Consider the following 27,883-nt stretch of genomic DNA (forward strand, 5'->3'; position numbering starts at 1 on the left):
TTTGTCTGCAGCGCTTCGCTGATCTGTGTGTAAACCCTGGAATTAGGTCAGAAATGTGCGTTTTGTTTGTGTTTTCACCGTTTCCTCTGTAGAATAATCGTGGAGAGTGTTTCATTTATAGATCGCATATTAACTAAACTTTCAAAAGTGATGTATAGATTTACATTTAACCGAAATTGTCTGTTAATGTAATTCTACTTGGGATTAATTGGTGTGTTTAAATGAAGTAATGATCAAATGTGAAGTGACCCATTCACGTGACATTGACCGATGTTGTGTCAGGCCAGATTTACCATGCCCATGTTTGTCCTGTGTCAGTGACCATGTGATTCGTAAGTAAAGGACTTTATGTTATTGTTTTAGCAAGTAGCTTTATATAATAATGTACTAAATTGTGTCAATATGAAATGCAGTAGTGAAATTGCATGACAAACTGTTATTACCGTTGTACTCATCGGTTGAAACACATCTTTTCACCGTTCCATATAAGCAAATAAACAATGTTCAACAATTGCAAATTTATAAAATTTGAACTTGGTTTCTTATTGATGATATAATCATGCAAAAACAGCTCAAAAATTGCAAATTTGTAAAATTTGAACTTAGCTTCTTTTTGATGATATTATGATGCAAAAACAACAAATCATATATCTTTTCAAACTGTTCTTACCGTTGTTCTAATCGATTGAAACATATATTTTCACCGTTCCAGATACGCAAATAAACAAAGTTCAAATATTGCAAATTTGTAAAATTTGAAATAAGCTTCTTTTTGATGATATTTTCATGCGAAAACAGCAAAGCATGAAACTTTCAAACTCTTTTTACCGTTGTACTAATCGCTTGAAACACATGTTTTCACCGTTCCAGATACGCAAATAAACAAAGTTCAAAAATTGCAAAATTGTTAAATTAGAGCTTAGTTTCTTTTTGATGATATTATCATGCGAAAACAGCAATGAATCTTTTCAAACTGTTTCTACCGTTGTACTCATCGCTTGAAGCACATGTTTTTACCGTTCCAGATAAACAAATAAACAATGTTAAAAAATTGCAAATTTGTAAAATTTAAACTAAGCTTCATTATGATATTATCATGCAAAAACAGCAAAGCATGGATAATTTCAAAATGTTCTTACCGTTGTACTCCTCGCTTGAAACACATTTTTTTACCGTTCCAAATAAGCAAATAAACAATGTTCAAACATTGCAAATTTGTAAAATTTTAACTTAGCTTCTTTTTTGATGATATTATCATGCGAAAACAGCAAAGCATGAATCGTTTTGGATTGTTCTTACCGTTGTACACATCGCTTGAAACACATGTTTCCACCGTGGCAGATGCGCAAATAAACAATGTTCAAACATTTCAAAATTGTAAAATTTTAACTAAGCTTCCTTTTGTTGATAGTATCATGTGAAAACAGCAAAGCATGAATCTTTCCAAACTGTTTTTACCGTTGTACTCATCGCTTGAAACTCATGTTTTCAACGTCCCAGATACGCAAACAAAGTTCAAAAAATTGCAAATTTGAAATGTCTGAACTTAGCTTCTTTTTGATGATATTATCATGCGAAAACAGCAAAGCATGAATCTTTCCAAACTATTATTACCGTTGTACTCATCGGTTGAAACACATCTTTTCACCGTTCCATATACGCAAATAAACAAAGTTCAAAAATTGCAAATTTATAAAATTTGAACTTGGTTTCTTTTTTATGATATTATCATGCAAAAACAGCAAAGCCTCAATCTTTTCAAACTGTTTTCACCGTTGTACTCATCGCTTGAAACACATGTTTTCACCGTTCCAGATACGAAAATAAACAAAGTTCACAATTACAAATTTGTAAAATTTGAAATAAGCCTTTTTATGATATTATCATGCGAAAACAGCAAAGCATGAATCTTTTCAAACTGTTTTTACCGTTGTACTTATCGCTTGAAACACATGTTTTCACCGTTCCAGATACGAAATAAAACATAGTTCAAAAATTGCAAATTTGTAAAATTTGAACTTGGCTTCTTTTTGATGATATTATCATGCGAAAACAGCAAAGTATCAATATTTTCAAACTGTTCTTACCGTTGTACTTATCGCTTGAAACCCATGTTTTCACCGTTCCAGATACGCAAATAAACAAAGTTCAAAAATTGCAAATTTGTAAAATTTGAACTTGGCTTCTTTTTGATGATATTATCATGCGAAAACAGCAATGAATCTTTTTAAACTGTTTTTACCGTTGTACTCCTCGCTTGGAACACATTTTTTCACCGTTCCAAATACGCAAATAAACAATGTTCAAACATTGCAAATTTGTAAAATTTTTACTTAGCTTCTTTTTGATGATATTATCATGCGAAAACAGCAAAGCATGAATCTTTCCAAACTGGTTTTACCGTTGTACTCATCGCTTGAAACACATGCTTTCAACGTTCCAGATACGCAAATAAACAAAGTTCAAAAATTGCAAATTTGAAATGTTTCAACTTAGCTTCTTTTTTATGATATTATCATGCGAAAACAGCAAAGCATGAAACTTTCAAACTGTTCTTACCGTTGTACTCATCGCTTGAAGCACATATTTTCACCGTTCCAGATACGAAAATAAACACAAATTCAAAAATTGCAAAATTGTTAAATTATAGCTTAGTTTCTTTTTGATGATATTATCATGCGAAAACAGCAAAGCATGAATCTTTCCAAACTGTTCTTACCGTTGTAATCTTTGGTTGAAACACATCTTTTCACCGTTCCAGATACGCAAATAAACAAAGTTCAAAAATTGCAAATTTATAAAATTTGAACTTAGCTTCTTTTTGATTATATTATCATGCAAAAACAGCAAAGCATCAGTCTTTTCAAACTGTTTTTACCATTGTACTCATCGCTTGAAACACATATTTTCACCGTTCCAGATACGAAAATTAAAAAAGTTCACAATTGCACATTTGTAAAATTTGAAATAAGCTTTTTTTATGATATTATCATGCGAAAACATCAAAGCATGAATCTTTTCAAACTGTTTTTACCCTTCTACTCATCGCTTCAAACACATGTTTTCACCGTTCCAGATACGAAATTAAACAAAGTTCACACATTGCAAATTTGTAAAATTTGAACTTTGCTTCTTTTTGATGATATTATCATGCGAAAACAACAGTTTTCAAACTGTTCTTACCGTTGTACTCATTGCTTGAAACACATGTTTTCACTGTTACAGATACGCAAACAAACATAGTTCAAAAATTGCAAATTTGTAAAATTTGAAATAAGCTTCTTTTTGATGATATTATCATGCGAAAACAGCAAAGCATGAATATTTTCAAACTGTTCTTACCGTTGTATTCATCGCTTGAAACACATGTTTTCACCGTTCCAGATACGCAAATAAACAAAGTTCAAAAATTGCAAATTTATAAAATTTGAACTTCGCTTCTTTTTGATGATATTATAATGCGAAAACTGCAAACCATTATTCTTTTCAAACTGTTCTTACCGTTATACTCATCGCTTGAAAAACATGCTTTCACCGTTTCTGATACGTAAATAAACAAAGTTCAAAAATTGCAAATTTGTAATATTTTAACTTCGCTTCTTTTTTATGATATTATGATGCGAAAACAACAAATCATATATCTTTTCAAACTGTTCTTACCGTCGTACTCATCGATTGAAACATATATTTTCACCGTTCCAGATACGCAAATAGACAAAGTTCAATTATTGCAAATTTGTAAAATTTGAAATAAGCTTCTTTTTGATGACATTATCATGCGAAAACAGCAAAGCATGAAACTTTCAAACTCATTTTACCGTTGTACTAATTGCTTGACACACATGTTTTCACCGTTCCCGATACGCAAATAAACATAGTTTAAAATTTGCAAATTTGTAAAATTTTTACTAAGCTTCTTTTTGATGATATTATCATGCGAAAACAGCACAGCATGAATCTTTCCAAACTGGTTTTACCGTTGTACTCATCGCTTGAAACATATATTTTCACCGTTCCAGATACGCAAATAAACAAAGTTCAATTATTTGAAATAAGCTTCTTTTTGATGATATTATCATGCGAAAACAGCAAAGCATGAAACTTTCAAACTCATTTTACCGTTGCACTAATTGCTTGACACACATGTTTTCACCGTTCCAGATACGCAAATAAACATAGTTAAGAAATTGCAAATTTGTAAAATTTGAACTAAGCTTCTTTTTGATGATATTATCATGCGAAAACAGCAATGAATCTTTTTAAACTGTTTCTTACCGTTGTACTCATCGCTTGAAGCACATGTTTTCACCGTTCCAGATAAGCAAATAAACAATGTTCAAAAATCGCAAATTTGTAAAATTTTAACATAGATTCTTTTTGATGATGTTATCATGCGAAAACAGCAAAGCATGAATCTTTTTAAACTATTCTTACTGTTGTACCCATTGCTTGAAACACATGTTTCCCCCGTTTCAGATACGCAAATAAACAAATTTTAAACATTGCAAATTTGTAAAATTTAAACTAAGCTTCATTTTGATGATATTATCATGCAAATAAAGCAAAGCATGAATCTTTTCAAACTGTTCTTACCGTTGTATTCATCGCTTGAAACACATGTTTTCACCGTTCATGATACGCAAATAAACAAAGTTCAAAAATTGCAAATTTGTAAAATTTGTACTTAAATACTTTTTGATGATATTATTATGCGAAAACAGCAAAGCATGAATCGTTCAAACTCTTTTTACCGTTGTACTAATCGCTTGAAACACATGTTTTCACCGTTCCTAGTACGCAAATAAACAAAGTTCACAAATTGCAAATTTGTAAAATTTTAACTTCGCTTCATTTTGATGATATTATCATGCGAAAACAGCAAAGCATAAATCTTTTCAAACTGTTCTGACCGTTTTACTCATCGATTGAAACCTTGAAACACATGTTTTCACCGTTCCAGATGCGCAAAAAAACAATGTTCAAACATTGCAAATTTGTAAAATTTTAACAAAGCTTCTTTTTGATAATATCATCATGCGAAAACAGCAATGAATCTTTTTAACTGTTTTACCGTTGTACTCATCGCTTGAAACACATGTTTTCACCGTTCCAGATACGCAAATAAACAATGTTCAAAAATTGCAAATTTGTAAAATTTAAACTTAGCTTCATTTTGATGATATTATCATGAAAAAACAGCAAAGCATCAATCTTTTCAAACTGTTTTCACCGTTGTACTCATCGCTTGAATCACATGTTTTCACCGTTCCTAGTATGCAAATAAACAAAGTTCACAATTGCAAATTTGTAAAATATGAAATAAGCTTTGTTTATGATATTATCATGCGAAAACAGCAAAGCATGAATCTTTTCAAACTGTTGTTCTTACCGTCGTACTCATCGCTTCAAACACATGTTTTCACCGTTCCAGATACGAAATTAAACAAAGTTCAAAAATTTCAAATTTGTAAAATTTGAAATAAGCTTCTTTTTGATGATATTATCATGCGAAAACAGCAAAGCGTGAATATTTTCAAACTGTTCTTACCGTTGTATTCATCGCTTGAAACACATGTTTTCACCGTTCCAGATACGCAAATAAACATAGTTCAAAAATTGCAAATTTGTAAAATTTGAACTTGGCTTCTTTTTGATGATATTATCATGCGAAAACAGCAAAGTATCAATATTTTCAAACTGTTCTTACCGTTGTACTTATCGCTTGAAACCCATGTTTTCACCGTTCCAGATACGCAAATAAACAAAGTTCAAAAATTGCAAATTTGTAAAATTTGAACTTGGCTTCTTTTTGATGATATTATCATGCGAAAACAGCAATGAATCTTTTTAAACTGTTTTTACCGTTGTACTCCTCGCTTGGAACACATTTTTTCACCGTTCCAAATACGCAAATAAACAATGTTCAAACATTGCAAATTTGTAAAATTTTTACTTAGCTTCTTTTTGATGATATTATCATGCGAAAACAGCAAAGCATGAATCTTTCCAAACTGGTTTTACCGTTGTACTCATCGCTTGAAACACATGCTTTCAACGTTCCAGATACGCAAATAAACAAAGTTCAAAAATTGCAAATTTAAAATGTTTCAACTTAGCTTCTTTTTTATGATATTATCATGCGAAAACAGCAAAGCATGAAACTTTCAAACTGTTCTTACCGTTGTACTCATCGCTTGAAGCACATATTTTCACCGTTCCAGATACGAAAATAAACACAAATTCAAAAATTGCAAAATTGTTAAATTATAGCTTAGTTTCTTTTTGATGATATTATCATGCGAAAACAGCAAAGCATGAATCTTTCCAAACTGTTCTTACCGTTGTAATCTTTGGTTGAAACACATCTTTTCACCGTTCCAGATACGCAAATAAACAAAGTTCAAAAATTGCAAATTTATAACATTTGAACTTAGCTTCTTTTTGATTATATTATCATGCAAAAACAGCAAAGCATCAGTCTTTTCAAACTGTTTTTACCATTGTACTCATCGCTTGAAACACATATTTTCACCGTTCCAGATACGAAAATTATAAAAGTTCACAATTGCACATTTGTAAAATTTGAAATAAGCTTTTTTTATGATATTATCATGCGAAAACAGCAAAGCATGAATCTTTTCAAACTGTTTTTACCGTTGTACTAATCGCTTGAAACACATTTTTTCACCGTTCCAGATACGAAATTAAACAAAGTTCACAAATAGCAAATTTGTAAAATTTGAAATAAGCTTCTTCTTGATGATATTATCATGCGAAAACAGCAAAGCATGAATATTTTCAAATTGTTCTTACCGTTGTATTCATCGCTTGAAACACATGTTTTCACCGTTCCAGATACGCAAATAAACAAAGTTCAAAAATTGCAAATTTATAAAATTTAAACTTGGTTTCTTTTTGATGATATTATCATGCAAAAACAGCAAAGCATCAATCTTATCAAACTGTTTTCACCGTTGTACTCATCGCTTGAAACACATGTTTTCACCGTTCCAGATACGAAAATAAACAAAGTTCACAATTGCAAATTTGTAAAATTTAAAATAAGCTTTTTTTATATTATCACGCGAAAACAGCAAAGCATGGATCTTTTCAAACATGTTTTTACCCTTCTACTCATCGCTTCAAACACATGTTTTCACCGTTCCAGATACGAAATTAAACAAAGTTCACACATTGCAAATTTGTAAAATTTGAACTTTGCTTCTTTTTGATGATATTATCATGCGAAAACAACAGTTTTCAAACTGTTCTTACCGTTGTACTCATTGCTTGAAGCACATGTTTTCACTGTTACAGATACGCAAATAAACATAGTTCAAAAATTGCAAATTTGTAAAATTTGAAATAAGCTTCTTTTTGATGATATTATCATGCGAAAACAGCAAAGTATGAATATTTTCAAACTGTTCTTACCGTTGTATTCATCGCTTGAAACACATGTTTTCACCGTTCCAGATACGCAAATAACAAAGTTCAAAAATTGCAAATTTATAAAATTTGAACTTCGCTTCTTTTTGATGATATTATAATGCGAAAACTGCAAACCATTATTCTTTTCAAACTGTTCTTACCGTTATACTCATCGCTTGAAAAACATGCTTTCACCGTTTCTGATACGTAAATAAACAAAGTTCAAAAATTGCAAATTTGTAATATTTTAACTTCGCTTCTTTTTTATGATATTATGATGCGAAAACAACAAATCATATATCTTTTCAAACTGTTCTTACCGTCGTACTCATCGATTGAAACATATATTTTCACCGTTCCAGATACGCAAATAGACAAAGTTCAATTATTGCAAATTTGTAAAATTTGAAATAAGCTTCTTTTTGATGACATTATCATGCGAAAACAGCAAAGCATGAAACTTTCAAACTCATTTTACCGTTGTACTAATTCCTTGACACACATGTTTTCACCGTTCCCGATACGCAAATAAACATAGTTTAAAATTTGCAAATTTGTAAAATTTTTACTAAGCTTCTTTTTGATGATATTATCATGCGAAAACAGCAAAGCATGAATCTTTCCAAACTGGTTTTACCGTTGTACTCATCGCTTGAAACATATATTTTCACCGTTCCAGATACGCAAATAAACAAAGTTCAATTATTTGAAGTAAGCTTCTTTTTGATGATATTATCATGCGAAAACAGCAAAGCATGAAACTTTCAAATTTCATTTTACCGTTGCACTAATTGCTTGACACACATGTTTTCACCGTTCCAGATACGCAAATAAACATAGTTACGAAATTGCAAATTTGTAAAATTTGAACTAAGCTTCTTTTTGATGATATTATCATGCGAAAACAGCAATGAATCTTTTTAAACTGTTTCTTACCGTTGTACTCATCGCTTGAAGCACATGTTTTCACCGTTCCAGATACGCAAATAAACAATGTTCAAAAATCGCAAATTTGTAAAATTTTAACATAGATTCTTTTTGATGATGTTATCATGCGAAAACAGCAAAGCATGAATCTTTTTAAACTATTCTTACTGTTGTACCAATTGCTTGAAACACATGTTTCCCCCGTTTCAGATACGCAAATAAACAAATTTCAAACATTGCAAATTTGTAAAATTTAAACTAAGCTTCATTTTGATGATATTATCATGCAGAGAAAGCAAAGCATGAATCTTTTCAAACTGTTCTTACCGTTGTATTCATCGCTTGAAACACATGTTTTCACCGTTCATGATACGCAAATAAACAAAGTTCAGAAATTGCAAATTTGTAAAATTTGTACTTAAATACTTTTTGATGATATTATTATGCGAAAACAGCAAAGCATGAATCGTTCAAACTCTTTTTACCGTTATACTAATCGCTTGAAACACATGTTTTCACCGTTCCTAGTACGCAAATAAACAAAGTTCACAAATTGCAAATTTGTAAAATTTTAACTTAGATTCTTTTTTGATGATATTATCATGCGAAAACAGCAAAGCATGAATCGTTTTGAATTGTTCTTACCGTTGTACTCATCGCTTGAAACACATGTTTCCACCGTTCCAGATGCGCAAAAAAACAATGTTCAAACATTGCAAATTTGTAAAATTTTAACAAAGCTTCTTTTTGATAATATTATCATGCGAAAACAGCAATGAATCTTTTTAACTGTTTTACCGTTGTACTCATCGCTTGAAACACATGTTTTCACCGTTCCAGATACGCAAATAAACAATGTTCAAAAATTGCAAATTTGTAAAATTTAAACTTAGCTTCATTTTGATGATATTATCATGAAAAAACAGCAAAGCATCAATCTTTTCAAACTGTTTTCACCGTTGTACTCATCGCTTGAATCACATGTTTTCACCGTTCCTAGTACGCAAATAAACAAAGTTCACAATTGCAAATTTGTAAAATATGAAATAAGCTTTGTTTATGATATTATCATGCGAAAACAGCAAAGCATGAATCTTTTCAAACTGTTGTTCTTACCGTCGTACTCATCGCTTCAAACACATGTTTTCACCGTTCCAGATACGAAATTAAACAAAGTTCAAAAATTTCAAATTTGTAAAATTTGAAATAAGCTTCTTTTTGATGATATTATCATGCGAAAACAGCAAAGCGTGAATATTTTCAAACTGTTCTTACCGTTGTATTCATCGCTTGAAACACATGTTTTCACCGTTCCAGATACGCAAATAAACATAGTTCAAAAATTGCAAATTTGTAAAATTTGAAGTTGGCTTCTTTTAAATGATATTATCATGCGAAAACAACAGTTTTTTTAACTGTTCTTACCGTTGTACTCAATGCTTGAAACACATGTTTTCACTGTTAAAGATACGCAAATAAACATAGTTTAAAAATTGCAAATTTGTAAAATTTGAAATAAGCTTCTTTTTGATGATATTATCATGCGAAAACAGCAAAGCATGAAACTTTCAAACTGTCCTTACCGTTGTATTCATCGCTTGAAGCACATGTTTACACCGTTCCATATACGCAAATAAACAAAGTTCAAAAATTGCAATTTGTAAAATTTGAACTTGGCTTCTTTTTGATGATATTATAATGCGAAAACAGCAAAGCGTGAATATTTTTAAACTGTACTTACCGTTGTACTTATCGCTTAAAACCGATGTTTTCACCGTTCCAGATACGCAAATAAACAAAGTTCAAAATTTGCAAATTTGTAAAATTTGAACTTAGCTTCTTTTTGATGATATTATCATGCAAAAACAGCAAAGCATTAATCTTTTCAAACTGTTCTTACCGTTGTACTCATCGCTTGAAACACATGCTTTCACCGCTCCTGATACGCAAATAAACAAAGTTCAAAAATTAATTGCAAATTGGTAATATTTGAACTTAGCTTCTTTTTGATGATATTATGATGCAAGACAGCAAGCATGAATCTTTTCAACTGTTCTTAACGGTGTACTCATCGCTTGAACACATGTTTTCATCTTTCCAGATTCACAAATAAACAAAATTCAAAAATGCAAATTTGTAAAATTTGAACATTGCTTCTTTTTGATGATATTATCATGCAAAACCAGCAAAGCATGAATCTTTTCAAACTGTTCTTACCGTTGTATTCATCACTTAAAACCTTGAAAAACATGTTTTCACCGTTTCAGATACGGCAATAAACAATGTTCAAAATTTGAAAATTTGTAAAACTAGAACTTAGCTTCTTTTTGATGACTTTTATGATGCGAAAACAGCAATGCATGGATCTTTTCAAACTTTTCTGACCGCTGTACTCATTGCTTCAAACTGTTGTTTTCACCGTTCCATTTGCGTAAATAAAAAAGTTCAAAAATTGCAAATTTGTACAATTTCAACATAGCTTCATTTTGATGATATTATCATGCGAAAACAGCAAAGCATGAATCTTTTCAAACTTTTCTTACCGTTGTACTCATTGCTTGAAACACATGTTTTCACCGTTCCAGATACGAAAATAAAAAAAGTAATAAAATTGCAAATTTATAAAATTTGAAATAATCTACATTTTGATGATATTATCATGCGAAAACAGCAAAGCATTAAACTTTCAAACTTTTCTTACCGTTGTATTTATCGCTTGAAGCACATGTTTTAACCGTTCCAGATACGCAAATAAACAAAGTTCAAAAATTGAAAATTTGTAAAATTTTTATCATAGCTTCTTTTTGATGATATTATCATGCAAAACCAGCAAAGCATGAATCTTTTCAAACTGTTCTTACCGTTGTACTTATCGCTTGGAACACATATTTTCACCGTTCCAGATACGCAAATAAACAAATTTCAAAATTTGCAAATTTGTAAAATTTTAACCTAGCTTTTTTTTACATGATATTATGATGCGAAAACTGCAAAGCATGAATCTTTTTAAACTGTTCTTACCGTTGTACTCATTGCTTCAAACTGATGTTTTCACCGTTCCAGATACGCAAATAAACAATGTTCAAAAATTGCAAATTTGTAAAATTTTAACATAGATTCTTTTTGATGATGTTATCATGCGAAAACAGCAAAGCATGAATCTTTTTAAACTGTTCTTACCGTTGTACCCATTGCTTGAAACACATGTTTCCCCCGTTTCAGATACGCAAATAAACAAATTTCAAACATTGAAAATTTGTAAAATTTGAACTTCGCTTCATTTTGATGATATTATCATGCGAAAACAGCAAAGCATGAATCTTTTCAAACTTTTCTTACCGTTGTACTCAATGCTTGAAACACATGTTTTAACCGTTCCAGATACGCAAATAACCAATGTTCAAAAATTGCAAATTTGTAAAATTTGACCTACGCTTTTTTTTGATAATATTATGATGTGAAAACAGCAAAGCATGAATCTTTTTAAACTGTTCTTACCGTTGTAGTCATTGCTTGAAACACATGTTTTCACCGTTCCAGATACGAAAATAAAGAAAGTTCAAAAATTGCAAATTTGTAAAATTTGAACTTCGCTTCATTTTGATGATATTATCATGCGAAAACAGCAAAATTGCAAATTTCTAAAATTTGTTCTTAGCTTCTTTTGGATAATATTATGATGCGAAAACAGCAAAGCATGCATCTTTTCAAACTGTTCTTACCGTTGTACTCATCGCTTGAAACGCATGTTTTCACCGTTCCAGATACGCAAATAAACAATGTTTAAAAATTGCTTCTTTTTGATGATGTTATGATGCGAAAACAGCAAAGCATGAATCTTTCCAAACTCTTGTTACCGTTGTACTCATCGCTTGAAGCACATGTTTTCACCGTTCCAGATCCGCAAATAAACAAAGTTCACAAATTGCAAATTTGTAAAATTTCAACTTAGCTTCTTCTTCATGATATTATGATGCGAAAACTGCAAAGCATGCATCTTTTCAAACTGTTCAAACAGCAAAGCATGAATCTTTTCAAAACTGTTCTTACCGTTGTACTCATCGCTTGAAACCTTGAAACACATGTTTTTACTGTTTCATATACGCAAATAAACAAAGTTCAAAACTTGCAAATTTGTAAAATTTGAATTTAGCTTCTTTTTTATGATTATTAAGATGCAAAACATGGATCTTTTCAAACTGTTCTTATCATTGTACTCATTGCTTGAAACACATGTTTTCACCGTTCCAGATACGCAAATAAACAAAGTTCTAATATTGCAAATTTGTAAAATTTGAACTTCGCTTCATTTTGATGATATTATCATGCGAAAACAGCAAAGCATAAATCTTTTCAAACTGTTCTGACCGTTTTACTCATCGATTGAAACCTTGAAACACATGTTTTCACCGTTCCATATACGCAAATGAACGAAGTCCAAAAATTGAAAATTTGTAAAATTTGAACTTTGCTTCTTTTTAACCAGGTTTTCCGAAGGAAAAAACTGGTTATTAGATTGGCGAATGCGGGCGGGCTGGCTGGCTGGCTGGCGGGCTGGCTGGCGGGCTGGCTGGCTGGCTGGCTGGCGGTCTGGCGGGCGGGCGGAACAAGCTTGTCCGGGCCATAACTATGTCGTTCATTGTCAGATTTTAAAATCATTTGGCACATTTGTTCACCATCATTGGACGGTGTGTCGCGCGAAATAATTACGTCGATATCTCCAAGGTCAAGGTCACACTTTGAGTTCAAAGGTCAAAAATGGCCATAAATGAGCTTGTCCTGGCCATAACTATGTCATTCATTGTGAGATTTTAAAATCATTTGGCACATTTGTTTACCATCATGGGACGGTGTGTCGCACGAAAGAATCACGTCAATATCTCCAATGTCAAGGTCGCCACGACTAAAAATAGATTTTTTTTCAAAAAAAAATTAAAAAGGGGGTTAATTTTGTTTGTTCATTTCAAAATTTCAGTTTGAGTTTTCTCCCTTTATCAGATTTTTTTTTCACAATGAAAACCTGGTTTTGTGACAATTTTGTCCCTTGTTTATGATTATTATGATGCGAAAACAGCAAAGCATGAATCTTTTCAAACTGTTCTTACCGTTGTACTCATTGCTTGAAACACTTGTTTTCACTGTTCCAGATACGCAAATAAACAAAGTTCAATAATTGCAAATTTGTAAAATTTGAACTTAGCTTCTTTTTGATGATATTATGATGCGAAAACAGCAAAGCATGAATCTTCTTAAACTGTTCTTATCGTTGTACTCATCACTTGAAACGCATGTTTTACCGTTCCAGATACGCAAATAAACGAAGTTCAAAAATTGAAATTTTGAAATATTTTGAACTAAGCTTCTTTTTCATGATATTATCATGCGAAAACAGCAAGGCATGAACCTTTTCAAACTGTTCTTACCGTTGTACTTATCGCTTGAAACTGATGTTTTCACCGTTCCAGATACGCAATAAACAAAGTTCAAAAATTGCAAATTTGTAAAATTTGAAATAAGCTTTATTTTGATGATATTATCATGCGAAAACAGCAAAGCATGAATCTTTTCAAACTGTTCTTGCCGTTGTACTAATCACTTAAAACACATGTTTTCACCGTTCCAAATACGCAAATAAGCAAAGTTCAACAATTGCAAATTTGTTAAATTTGAACTAAGCTTCTTTATGATGATATTATGATGCGAAAACAGCAAAGCATGAATCTTTTCAAACTGTTTTTACCGTTGTACTCACCGCTTCAAAGTTTTAAGCGATGAGTACAACGGTAAGAACCGTTTGAAAAGAATATAATTTAGAGTAGTACAATGAAAGGTGTGAACAAAGAGGTTGTTGAATATTTCAAACATATACACTTACCTAACGGTCTAAACGTTTATTTGCTATTTTAAACCACATGCAAAATACTAAACAAAGAACAAAAAAAAATGAATTAATGTACACATTTGAGCAGGTTTGTGTTCGCAAATATTTCCTTAAAAATTCTCCAGTTTATGAATGGGGAACCTGTAACCTATTCCTTATACACAGCTAATAAGCAACTGTCGCTTTGTAACTACCGTTGAATCGTCTAATAACATATGAATGATACCTCTTATTGACAAATTAAAGTTAATTTCAAGCATTTCGAATACATTTAATGTATGTATATAGATACATATTGTTCACGTTTCTTCTTCACACTTGACTTGGATTTCTTGTTTAAACAGAACTAACATTTTTTTAATACAAATACTTACTTCAGATTAACAAAACTTAAAAATCTATCAATTTATTAATGATATAAAACAATGCAATAAAATCATTTCCAGAATAAACTACTGGCATTTTCTTACTTACTGGTAAATAAAAAAATTACAATTGTTTTTTATCCTTATTCAACATCGAAAATGAACTGTCTGTTTTATTTTTATTTTCATTAAAGTGTATTATTTAAGTAAGGAAATGCAAGTTCCTCATTCGGCTTGAATAATGCATTTGAAACGAGTACCTGTTCCCGGTAAATGTCCAAGTCGGTTAAAGATAAATCTAGTATTATGATCAGACTGCAAACTCATGCCTTTACCATTTACTTTTACCTTTCATGTCCGTATTTATCCGCGAAAAATGAGCTCAGGTATACATAAAAACAAATAAGTAGAAATGAACTACATTGCATTGTTGTATATCATTAAAAAAGAGCAAAATACATTTATAGGTTTTAAGTTTGTTGATATGAAGTAAGTATTCGTAGTATACAATATCAGTTAGAATCGAACATGAAATCCAAGTCAAGTGTAAAGAAGAAACATTAACCATATGTACAGGAAAGCGTAACTTGAACTATTCGAATTGTTTAAATTACACTTTAATTTGCCATGTGTACCCATTTTAATAAGGTACCGTAAGACTATTTATTTACAAATCAGCAGTAACTGTTGCAAATTTGGTTTGTTTAATTTTAGTTGCAATGCTTTGAGGATAAATTTTATTAACACTTATATGTATCATGAATATTGCTGGGCCAATTGTGAGGATGAGTGCTGTAAAACCGGTTTAAAACCCCAATGCTTTGCATTGACCGTTCCAAGGCCCAGCATTATTCTTCTGTGTGTATGTTGCTTCGTACTGTGCTGTTACGTACTGTTTTGGCAATTGGTCACTTGCCTTAAATAAAGGACCAACTAGTTGTTTATAATGAGAATGCAATACTGCTCCATCAAGCATCTTTTAAAACTTGTATCAACTGTTTGTCTTGAATACGGAATAAACAACTTTTTATTATTCCTTATTTAAATAAAAATCAGAAACTACGAAAAACTTACCAACGTACTCTCCCTTACTCCAGGTTATGTTGAAATTTCATGTCATCGAGGATCACCATTTAGAACAATTTTATTTTTATTTAATATATCATTTAAGTGTTTTTTCTAGTTATGTTAAATTAAGGTTACACACCTATCGTTTTGTAATATATCAGGTAATTAATCGCATTACATAGTATCCTGAGCACTTGTAGATTCATTCATAAATATTTTTAGATACGTTATTATTATCCCCACGCTTTTTGAAAAAAAGGTGAGGATATTGTGGTTATCTCCGCCGTCCGTCCGTCCGTCCGTCTGTCTGTCTGTCTGTCTGTCTGTCCGTCCGTCCTGGCCACTATCTCCTCCTACACTAAAAGCACTAGAACCTTGAAACTTACACACATGGTAGCTATGAGCATATGTGCGACCCTGCACTATTTGGAATTTTGATCTGACCCCTGGGTCAAAAGTTATAGCGGTTGGGGTGGGGCCGCGTCAGAAATTATCACTCATTTTTTTAGGTTATTTTACATTTACTTCTTTATTTCTACACCGATTCACTTCAAATTGATACTGGACCTCTCTTATGACAATACGGTCAATCTCAACCATGCATGACCCCATTCCCAACCCTGGGGCGCCCCGCCCACATAGGCCACACCCACCAAAAATTTCCATTTACTATAATTTTTTCATTTCTACACGGATTCACTTCAAATTGATACTGAACTTTTGTTATGACATTAGGGTCAATCTCAACTATGCATGGCCCCAATCCCAACCCTGGGGCGCCCGCCCACATAGGCCACACCCACCAAAAAATTCCATTTACTATAATTTTTTCATTTCTACACGGATTCACTTCAAATTGATACTAAACTTCTCTTATGACATTAGGGTCAATCTCAACTATGCATGGCCCCATAACCAACCCTGGGGCCCCGCCCACATAGACCACACCCACCCAAAATTGCCTTTACTATAATTTCTTCATTTCTACACCGATTCACTTCAAATTGATATTGAACTTCTCTTATGACAATACAGTCAATCTCAACTATGCATGGCCCCATTACCAACCCTGGGGCGCCCCGCCCACATAGACCACACCCACCCAAAATTGCCTTTTACTATAATTTCTTCATTTCTACACCGATTCACTTCAAATTGATACTGAACCTCTCTTATGACAATACGGTCAATCTCAACTATGCATGGCCCCATTACCAACCCTGGGGCCCCGCCCACATAGACCACACCCGCCCAAAATTGCCTTTTACTATAATTTCTTCATTTCTACACCGATTCACTTCAAATTGATACTGAACTTCTCTTATGACAATACGGTCAATCTCAACTATGCATGGCACAATTACCAACCCTGGGGCGCCCTGCCCACATATGTCACACCCACCCAAAATTGCCTTTTACTATAACTTCTTCATTTCTACACCAATTCACTTCTAATTGATGATGAACTTCTCTTATGACAATACGGTCAATCTCAGCTATGCATGGCCCCATTACCAACCCTGGGGCACACCTAGGTCAAACATTCGGCGTGGGGATACGCGTCGGCCTCTGCCGCGCCATTTCTAGTGTTTTATTGCTTTTTTGTATATTGCTTTTTTGTATAGAATATAATACATATTTGTATCAAAGTCTATTTTTGAAATCGGACTCATTTTTACCTAAGTATGACTTTTTAGTTTATTCCGAGTAATTTGTTATGTCCCCAAACATTAACCGATATAAAAGAGTTTCGAGGTCAATATCAATGTAATGGTATGATAAATGTACTTATATTATCGACAACAGTTTAATGTTCCAGCTGACAATAAATAGGTAATGTTTGTTTCAGGTTCCATCCATATGGCGAAAAAAATGAAAGCGATGACCTGATAAAGGACATGGATTGTTGAGATACACCTTCCACGAAAACATACGTAATAAAACGATTCCATTCGGTTTAGAAATAAGCGCATTTAACTTCAAATCTCGATTCTTTACTTAGTCAGTGCTATAAACGTGTTTGATAGCTTGTTTACCTACGTTCTTTTTATCTTAAAAATATTCATTAACGAACGCGTAAAATTTATCATTACTCCATGTTTAACCACTCATACATCAGAAACATTTCATTTCCAAGAAATAGATATCATGAAATAAACAATCCCGATTGCTTGTACACGTTAATATATTTATGTGTAGAGAAGCTGCAGACAGATAGGGCACCGCTTCTCCCAAAGGTTGCAATTCTGTCGAATTTATATACCTTATTTTCTACTAATGTGGTCCTTCAACAACTTATTGTAAGACACCTGCTATGTATTTAATTCCAATTTTTGATCTTTTTGTTAACATGGCATCATGATGGATCAGAAATGTTTGTTTTAAATCCACGAATGTTCTAAAAATTTAATCAATTAATCTAATATATTTGTATGAACTGACTGTTACTCCTGCTACTCACATTTGGGTTCTACTAAACAAAATAATTATTTTAGTTTTGAAGTTGTATTGAAAGAAGGCATAATGAATGTGCGTAAAGTGTCGTGTCAGATTTGCCTTTGCAGTCCACACAGGCTAATCACGAACGACACTTTTATAGTATTTTTCGTTTAAAGGAAGTGTCTGCTCAACGGAAACCCCCTAAATGTGTGTGCATTGCACAGGCTAGTATTCGATGACACTTTACGCAGATGAATTAAGCCCAGTTTTCCCCATGCGCGGGAAATCTTTGATCAAATCAAGCATAGACGAGCCCGGGTCACCCCGTCCGACGATGGACAGGGTGCACGAAATATCTATGCTATGCAGCACAGACAGTAAGGTACCACGCCGTACTTTTAATATGCTTATATACTGATCCAATATAACCTTGTCGAGTGGCGATAGAATACTTCGGTTATAATGTATTATGTTTGTGTAGCAATTCAAAGCTGCAGATAATGTATTTATTTTGTTTTATTTCTATATAATTGTAAATTAGTAATTGTAATTGATATGTATTCGAATAAAATAAGAAATAAAAATAAAATAAGGCGCGCTTCCTTTACTATAAATAACGCGTTTTAATCTGTATTTTTCCTTAACACATGTAACAATGGCTTGAGAGAAGTATAATGAAAGGTGTGAACAAAGAGGTTGTTGAATATTTCAAACATATACACTGACCTAACGGTCTAAACGTTTACTTGCTATTTTAAACCACATGCAAAATATACAGTACAAACACAATTAATTATTGTACACATTTGAGCAAGTTTGTGTTTGCAAATATTTCCTTAAAAAATCTCCAGTTAACCTAACTAGTCAATAAATCGTAACGAATAATGTAATAACGATCATCGTGAAACTGAAACTTGCAAAACAAATGGAACAATTTATGAGAATCATTTCAATAGGTTCTTTGATATCCGTTCACAACAGTCACATTACGTAGCGTTTCCTAATAGATGTAAAGTATCAATAAAATTATATGCAGAATAATTGTCCATATATGACAACGGAAAAACTTTTTGTTATTATCTACACTCTTTTTGTAATGTATTTATGACATGCGTTAACAATAATAAACTAAACTAGAAATTAAACTCAACCGCGTAATGTATAACATAAGCTGTATTCCTGTGTATGCAAAACGGTTCTTGCGTTATGCCGTCTTATCATAATTGAATTAAAGCGCACGGTTCGACAGTTGATAATAAACAAAGCAGTAATGACAGTAAATCTGTGAAAGTTTTATGAACATTTGGTTTATTTCCCCCAATGCCACATTCGAATAAGGAATAGGGAACAGTTCATTATTGGCGTCGCACTAAAGTGCGGCGACTCGTATGTAATACGTTTTTTTTTCGCTTATGGGAGGAGAAGTTATTTTACGGATCAATGTATAAATTCTTGTTGTCAGAATATCTTGCATAGTGGTGATTTTTTGTGTAAATTAGTGTAAATAAGTACTGCATTTGTGCCTAATACATTTACTACAACATTTATTGCCAATAATGCAAAGCTAATTCTTTTAATTTATAACTGATCACAGGGACTGTGCAATAATAAAAGATCACAGGGACTGGGAAAATACGCGAACCGGTGAAACGTTCTGGTTTTGTATAAAAACAAAACATAATCAAAATATATTTATTGTGTAGCTTTTGTAACAATAGCGCAGACTTTTGTTGCTCGAGTTTTGGTTAACTCGTATTTTCTTCAATTTTACCAGACGACAGCGATTACACGGTTTATTGCTTTATTGATAACCGTTACACTACTGTCACTTATTAATATCTTAGTTAGAAGGTGATTTTTCAAGCGGTTCCGTAGTGTAGTGGTTACACGCTCGCTTCACATGTGAGATGCCCAAGGTTCAAGCCCCAGTAGAATCAAATTATTTTATTTGTGTTCTATGTTAACTTTTTGTTTTTATGTAGACATTTTAGTTTAAATAAATATGCTGTTTTATTGTAACCATTTTTTTTTTATTATGCCCATGAAATATATGTGTAAGAGGGTGGGGGGTTCGTAAACACATTAAACTTTTACAATGTTTTCATATCAATGAGTACTCAACCACTATCGTAAATGAGCAACGTAAGAATAAGTTCAAAATCATCTCCCCTTGAAGTTGAGAAAAATATTAAATTACGCTTACAAGATGAAGCAGATTTTTTAAAACCTACACAGTTCTGTTCCATTAATGAAAACTGCACACGGATGCCAGTAAAAAAAAGGAAACCAATGTAAATAAAATGAGCTATGAAATATTTGGGGGTTACAACACAAAATCATAGATAATGGTTATTTGGGGGTTATAACACAACATCATAGATAATGGTTATTTGGGGGTTATAACACAAAATCATAGATAATGGTTATACCAGTATCTTTTTCTATTTTGTTTAAAATAATCGGCCAATATATTAATATTTACAGTAGAAAAAAATCGTTCCATGTAACTTCATTGAGTGCCTTTTATACTGAAATTCCCGACGCCCTTTGATGCTTTGCATCAATAGTTATCTTGTTTTTTATTTGAGACTTACATAATTATATAATGTATGCACAACGGCTCTTGCGTTAGACCGTCTTATCTTACCGGTAATTTAAAGCGCACGATTTCCACGCAGCCATTGACCAACATTCTACTATCGTTCGTATAAGTACTGGCTTCAATCATTTTAAATCTCGATTCTTACTTAAAGCCCAAATAGTCAGTACTATAAATGTGTTCAATAGTTTCTTTACCTACGTTCTTAATAACTTAAAATTATTGATTCGAGCATGCGTAAACATTTACCATAACTAAATTTTTAATCACTCCATGTACTCGTACATCTTTTTTTAAGAAATAAATATCATGGAGTAAACAATCCCGATGCTTATACTCTTAAAGGGATCTTTTCACGGTTTGGTAAATTGACAAAATTGAAAAAAGTTGTTTCAGATTCGCAAATTTTCGTTTTAGTTATGATATTTGTGAGGTAACAGTATTACTGAATATTTACCATAGTCCAATATAGCCATTATATGTATCTTTTGACGATTCGAAAACCTAAAAATTATAAAGCGTTACAACGCGAAACGATTGAATAATTTGGAGAGTTCTGTTGTTGTCGTTTGTCGTTTAAATTTACGAAACTAAGAAGATTGCGTATATAAGGTATAAAATACTTAAACTGTGTCCACCCGGCGGAATAGCCGACAGGGCTAATGCGTTTTTACTTCAGACTAACTCCAGGACTCCGGGGGTCACTGGTTCGAGCCCTGGTACCGGCTACTTGTTTTTCCTTTTTAAATTTTATTCTTTATTTTTTTACTGGAGCTTTTAAGATCCAATGTTTACATTTATCAATATAAAGCATTTAATGACAAACTTCAAAATATGCCAAAATCTGTGAAAAGGCCACTTTAAATGTATTAAAGTGTAGAATACCTGCAGACATCTACGGCACCGCTACTCCCAAAGGCTGCAATTTCGTCGATTTATACCGGGCAGAACAGATTAGTTTATTCAGACTTAAGCATGTAAAGCGCATTGTCATATACATACACATTCAATAATGCGTTTGAAGTAAATGCAAAAACATACATCATTTCGAACACAGATCAGTTTACATAAGTAATAAATTAACATATTTTGGTGTTTCGTGATAATGTTAATACATAGTGACCACATAATGGCAGGCGTAGTATAATAATTGCAATAATGATTACATTATTCTGTACCTAATTTCTTAAGTTTAATATATATTTATTACAAACTACAAACATAAGGAATCTTCTTTTTACAGACTCAAACTTGAATTTTGTAAAATAGGAAAATACGTTAATGTGTAGTCAAGACAAGTTATCGCATAAATCCAACAATATTGATGTAGGTTATTTTCATTCGTAGTTATTTTTTTAGTTTTAAACTTATTTTTTATCTCGAGTGCATAGAAAGCCTACGGCTTATTTGAAACGCTCTCGAGTCCGTTTCCCGGGACTATAATCACTACTAAGTCTATACGGAGTAGATTGAAAGGAGCCACAGCAATAATTATTTTCATAACTATAAATTGACGTTTTATACAAGTGACTGTCTTTCGAAGAAAGTGTAAAAATTTGGTTCATTGAATTGGTCAATATTCGAATATTACATTTATACAAATATACCCCAAATGTTAGTTACGCTACACATACTTCCCCCTTAAAATCCTTCTCGCCAAAAATCTATGGACCGGATGACACTCCCACTTCATGTAGGTAGACTCATATACCAAATATCAGCTAAATATCTGAAAAATGCACTTCCGGAAAAACGGTTATTATTAAATTTCTTAGCCCAATAACCATAACTTCGCCAAAATCAATTGACCTAAACGAAACTCACATATCATCTCTAGGTCATGTAGGTAGACTCACATATAAAAATCAGCTCAATATCTAAAAGCGTTAGGTAAATAAACCTCTGGACAATGGAATGCCGGACCGACTGATCGACGGACGAATGGCGAATGCGACTGCTATATGACACCCTACGGGGGGAGGGGCATAAACATGCAGACATACGTTTAATCGCCTATACATGTAGAAAGATGATAACCATACTGTCATATACGAATACTGGACAAAAAGTGTAAGGCTTAAAATGTCGGACAAAAACTCTTTATTATCAAATGTTGAATTACATGAAAATTCAAGTCACGTACAAGCCGCTCAAATATTATTAACACGCAAGATATGGGCCGTTATAAGAGCGTCAGTTATTTGAACCAGTACCTGTCTTTGCCTACGATGCAGGTTGCTGATAATTTAATAAATTCAGTCACGCAACCTTCTTGTCAGAATCACAGCAACCATAATTATTATTAGCGTATGTCGTGTCTTTAGTGCATTAAAATCGATTTTTTTTGTCTCTTGGAGAGCTTATGTAAAGATCGCTCTAAAGACAGATTAAACGGGCATTTTCACGTTTTTGGTAAATTGACAAAATAAAAAAAAAATGTTTCAAATTCGCACATTTTTGTTGTAATAATGATATTTGTGATGAAACAGTAATACTGAACATTTGCCATGCTCTAAAATATTCATTATATGCATATTTGACGATTTAAAAACCTGAAAATTATAAATCGTTGCAACGCGAAACGATTGAATAATTTAGAGAGTTTTGTTGTTGTCATTATATTCTGCGGTACTACGAGAATTTCTTATATAAAGTATAAAATGCATCACTGATTGTATTAGCACGGATGGCCGAGTTGTCTAAACAATAGACGTTTACTCCAGGGGTAAGTGGTTCGAGTCCAGTTGAGGGTTACTTTTTTCTTTCTTAAATTGTATTATTGTGTTTTTTACTGGAGCTTTTAAGATCCAATTTTTACATTTATCAATATAAAGCAGTTAATCACAAACTTCAATACACCTCAAAATCCGTGAAAAAGGCTTCTTTAATACCGAATAGCCTTCAAATATAACTTTCAATATTATATTGGTAAAACCCAAAAATACATCGATTTATACCTCAATGAAACAAAACTATAACATTGATTGACTTTTTGTGTTATCTTCCTGAATAAGTTTACGATATGATTCAATGTAACCGATGTCTTGCTTTGTATCGTGTATCCAAATACCATATAACGTATCAATTAATAATATAGATTTCGTTTGCCTTAGGTGATTATCTGCTTTAAGATACGTTTCACAGAACAACAAAAATCATTACTTGGATTATATAACCTGGACACACCCTATTGATTTTAAAGCAGATACGGTCAACTTGTGTGTTTAAAACTGTATTATAAGTGAAGCTTTTTATGTAATAATTAGAGACAAAGTACATTTGAATAGGCGTTGAATAGGCGATCAATTCCATAAAAAAGGGAACCAAGGATACACATCATAATTCTTAGATATATGTAACATCATTAAAAAATTGGGTAACATTTCAGGCGAAGAGAATGTCCATTAAAATATATGTATACAGCGCAAACAACATTAAACTGGCGCCGAGAAGCAAATAACCGTGATTCAATAAAACTAAAAAAATACGAAAAGTAATCCACTATGTAAACTGATGTCCAAATTAAAAAAAAACTATTGGCGGGGCTTCTTTGTACATTATAAGGATCTTTTGTGTGATTTCCAAATCTTTACAGCACATTTTAATTGAGTTGTTATGCTCTGCAAAAAAGATCTTGTTTGTGATGTTTTCAACTTCGTTGTTTCCTTAATAACTAATTGATAGTTAGGAGGTATTAAAGATAGCACGAAGGGTCCGTGTATATACCGTCTTTTCCTTTTTCGTTTTGAATTCGACACAACGAAACATGAAAATTAACGCATAATAGATCATATTCCGATTTTCAAATAACCGAAACAAAAGCAACTTCTTTATATCGTTTTTCGTTGTACTTATTATAAAACAAAATACGAAATGTATTTCCCTCTTCAAATTTCGTTTCAATCTTCGTATAAGGAAAATCAATGATTAAAATTTGGTCCCGTTTACCGTTCTTAGTTTGATATTACGGTTTACAAAAAACGAAATACGAGAAGCGCTGTTCAAAGATCTATCAAAAAACTATTTTATTTATAGATCTTTGCCATGTGCTGCTGTCTTGAGGAGGTAACTCTGCTGTCTTGAGGAGGTAACTCTGCTGTCTTGAGGAGGTAACTCTGCTGTCTTGAGGAGGTAACTCTGCTGTCTTGAGGAGGTAACTCATTCGTGGCCTTTGCGGTACTTTTTCCCTTACATTAATTGCTTATATCAATCAGCATTGCTTCTTACGTGCATTTTGGGGGGATGAAAAGACACGCCGTAAGGGTAGAGGACGGGGATATGTTCGGTTGTTTTTCTTAATTCAAATGTAACACTTTGCCCTGTGTAACACTTTCCCCGATCTCCCCTACGTTTAATAAAAATGAAGTTGTAATAAACGGCAACTGTTCTATTATTTCATCGTTCAATGACACAAATATTGATAAATTTGTAAATTCATTTATAAACAAATATCTGTTAAAAATACAAGTATAACAATTTTGAGTGATCTATAAACAAACGAATGTACATGAACAAACATTTGTTTTGTTTGCTTGCACATGTATATAACAAGCAAACAAACAAACAGCCATATACCTTTACACTCAACCGTTCACACAGGTATATACAACCTACAACACTCGTTCAATTCATCCATTTCACCACAAGCCTGGCAAAATTGGAATGTATTCTCGTATTTCCTTGATTCAGGATCCGTATAGACTTCTCGCACAGACTTCCAGAGACCGGCCTCAAAGTCAACCACGAACGTTGTTACTTTGGTTTCGCTTAGAAGCGAATTCACTTTCTGCAACGCATGAACAGACAATAATAATAACAATTAGAAATGGCGCGGCAGAGGCCGTCGCGTATCCCCACGCCGCATGTTTGACCCGGAGGGGCGCGCCAGGGTAGGTAATTGGGCCATGCATGGTTGAGATTGACCGTATTGTCATAACAGATGTTCAGTATCAATTGGAAGTGAATCGGTGTAGAAATGAAGAATTTAATGTGAAATAACATAAAACGAGAGATGTGTTTGTGAGAAACAAATTTCTCTCCTCCTTTATTTATATACAAACAATCATTTGGCAGGTTCATTACTTAACTCCCTTTAAAGCTTATTACTTCCCTTGGGTTTGTTTTTTTCACCTTTGACCTTGAAGGATGACCTTGACCTTTCATCACTCAAAATGTGCAGCCCCATGAGATAAACATGCCAAAAATCAAGTTGCTATCTTCAATATTGCAAAAGTTATGACCAATACACCATACCGGGGCATAAAAATGAGTGAAAATCTCTGACCCCACCCCAACCCCCATAACTTTTGACCCAGGGGTCAGATCAAAATTACAAATAGTGCAGGGTCGCAAATATGCTCATTGCTATCATGCGTGTAAGTTTCAAGGTTCTAGTGCTTATAGTGTAGGAGGAGAAAGTGGCCAGGACGGACAGACGGACGGACAGACGGTGGAGATAACAACAATATCCCCACGCTTTTCAAAAAGCGTGGGGATAAAAACAAACATTGTAATTATTTGTATGATGCATTTCCTGGCAAAATGCGTGTGTTTGTAATATGAACAATTTAGAAGTCACGATTTCGACATTGTTAAATCACGCGTAACGAGACTGCCGAGATAACGCGAGATTAAAGGTTCGGGGGGGGGGGGGGGGTTCTTCCAGTATTCGCTCTACAGTTTACACACCTTACCTATCCGCTATATTGACTTTATAAATAAAATGAAAGCGATAAATTGCCGATTTGTAACTAATAAAAGCAATCTTTATTTTTATTATAACGCTCAACGACCATCTGCTCGATAATAGTTCAGTACCATTGTAATTAACGGCGCTGTAATTAACTACTGACAAAAATAACATGATCCACATTTCAGTAAACCTAAGACTACTTTATTGTTAAATATGTTTGATTTGTAAATTGTATAAATAATTAATAATCTATATATTTTTATTTGTTCTGTTGCAAGCCTAATTTAAGTTAAATATGTTTGATTTGTAAATTGTATAATAATCTTTATGTATTGTCCTCGGTGGTAATGAAAAGGTAATAGACCGGACGGACTCGTATGACTTGAAGGAAAGAACAAACACAATATTGTTGATTGAAAACGGGCATTTATTATAAAATGCCATAAGAAGATAAAAATAGAACAGATTCTTTCCAGAAAGGCATAATGGGTGGTAAAAACACGCCACGCGTATATACACATACAAAAACATGAATTTGAATGTGATGACGGCGGGAAAAACACGCCCAAAATAAGTATAAAAGAAAAATAGTTGATGCGTATAACAGTAAAATAAGAAACAAATGTGTTTTACACACAGGTAAAAATATACATAGTACGGGAGTCAAAACCTTATGGCGGAGAAGGGGTGGAGGTGGGTTGTTAATTTCGACCATATTGGATTCCTCGTTAGTCTAAAAGGATACAAAGGGCCACAATGGCCAACACTGAATTTGATTGGTCAAAAGAGCCCATGTGACCCCACACTGAGGTTATACACAAGTAATTAAATATAAGGCTTGAACCAATATAATGTTCAACAATTAAGAAATCGTACAATGACATAAAATCTTTTGTGTGCATAAAATATTATTTATGTATTGTCCTCGGTGGTAATGAAAAGGTAATAGACCGGACGGACTCGTATGACTTGAAGGAAAGAACAAACACAATATTGTTGATTGAAAACGGGCATTTATTATAAAATGCCATAAGAAGATAAAAATAGAACAGATTCTTTCCAGAATTTTTTATTAGTTCTGTTGCAAGCCTAACTTGTTGTGTTTTTAAAATACATAAAAATCATATTGTTGACAACTATAATATTATTTAGGATCATTATTAAGCAAAAGTAAGTCCTCCAAATCAAATCAAATCAAATCAATATTTATTTATTGTCTGTATGGTATACAAACATTATAACATAAGCTTTTGACCGACAGCTTACCCCGGCCAGCTCAACCGGTAGAGTGCTGATCTCTGACTCGCTCATGGGTTGGTAAGTTTAAGCCTCAACTCGGGTTCATCTCTTAGAAATAATTACACCTTAGGCTACCGGAACCCTGTCTGTAACCCAAATTGCATTCGAGGGTCACCGACATACATGTATCAAATACAATGTATGTGCATTTCCTGAAGATTCAACCACTGAGCAGGATAACT

General features: G+C 32.8%; 1 long non-coding RNA gene across 1 annotated transcript; it reads left to right on the forward strand.

The window, feature by feature from the left end:
- Window positions 1-27,721, forward strand: LOC127859419 (uncharacterized). Its single transcript, XR_008039373.1, has 5 exons — window positions 1-332; window positions 17,522-17,606; window positions 24,746-24,863; window positions 25,400-25,599; window positions 27,664-27,721. It is a non-coding gene; the product is annotated as an uncharacterized LOC127859419 (long non-coding RNA).
- The last annotated feature ends 162 nt before the right edge of the window (window positions 27,722-27,883 follow it).

The sequence above is a fragment of the Dreissena polymorpha genome, chromosome 15 (assembly GCF_020536995.1).
Source record: "Dreissena polymorpha isolate Duluth1 chromosome 15, UMN_Dpol_1.0, whole genome shotgun sequence".
Classification (NCBI taxonomy): domain Eukaryota; kingdom Metazoa; phylum Mollusca; class Bivalvia; order Myida; family Dreissenidae; genus Dreissena; species Dreissena polymorpha.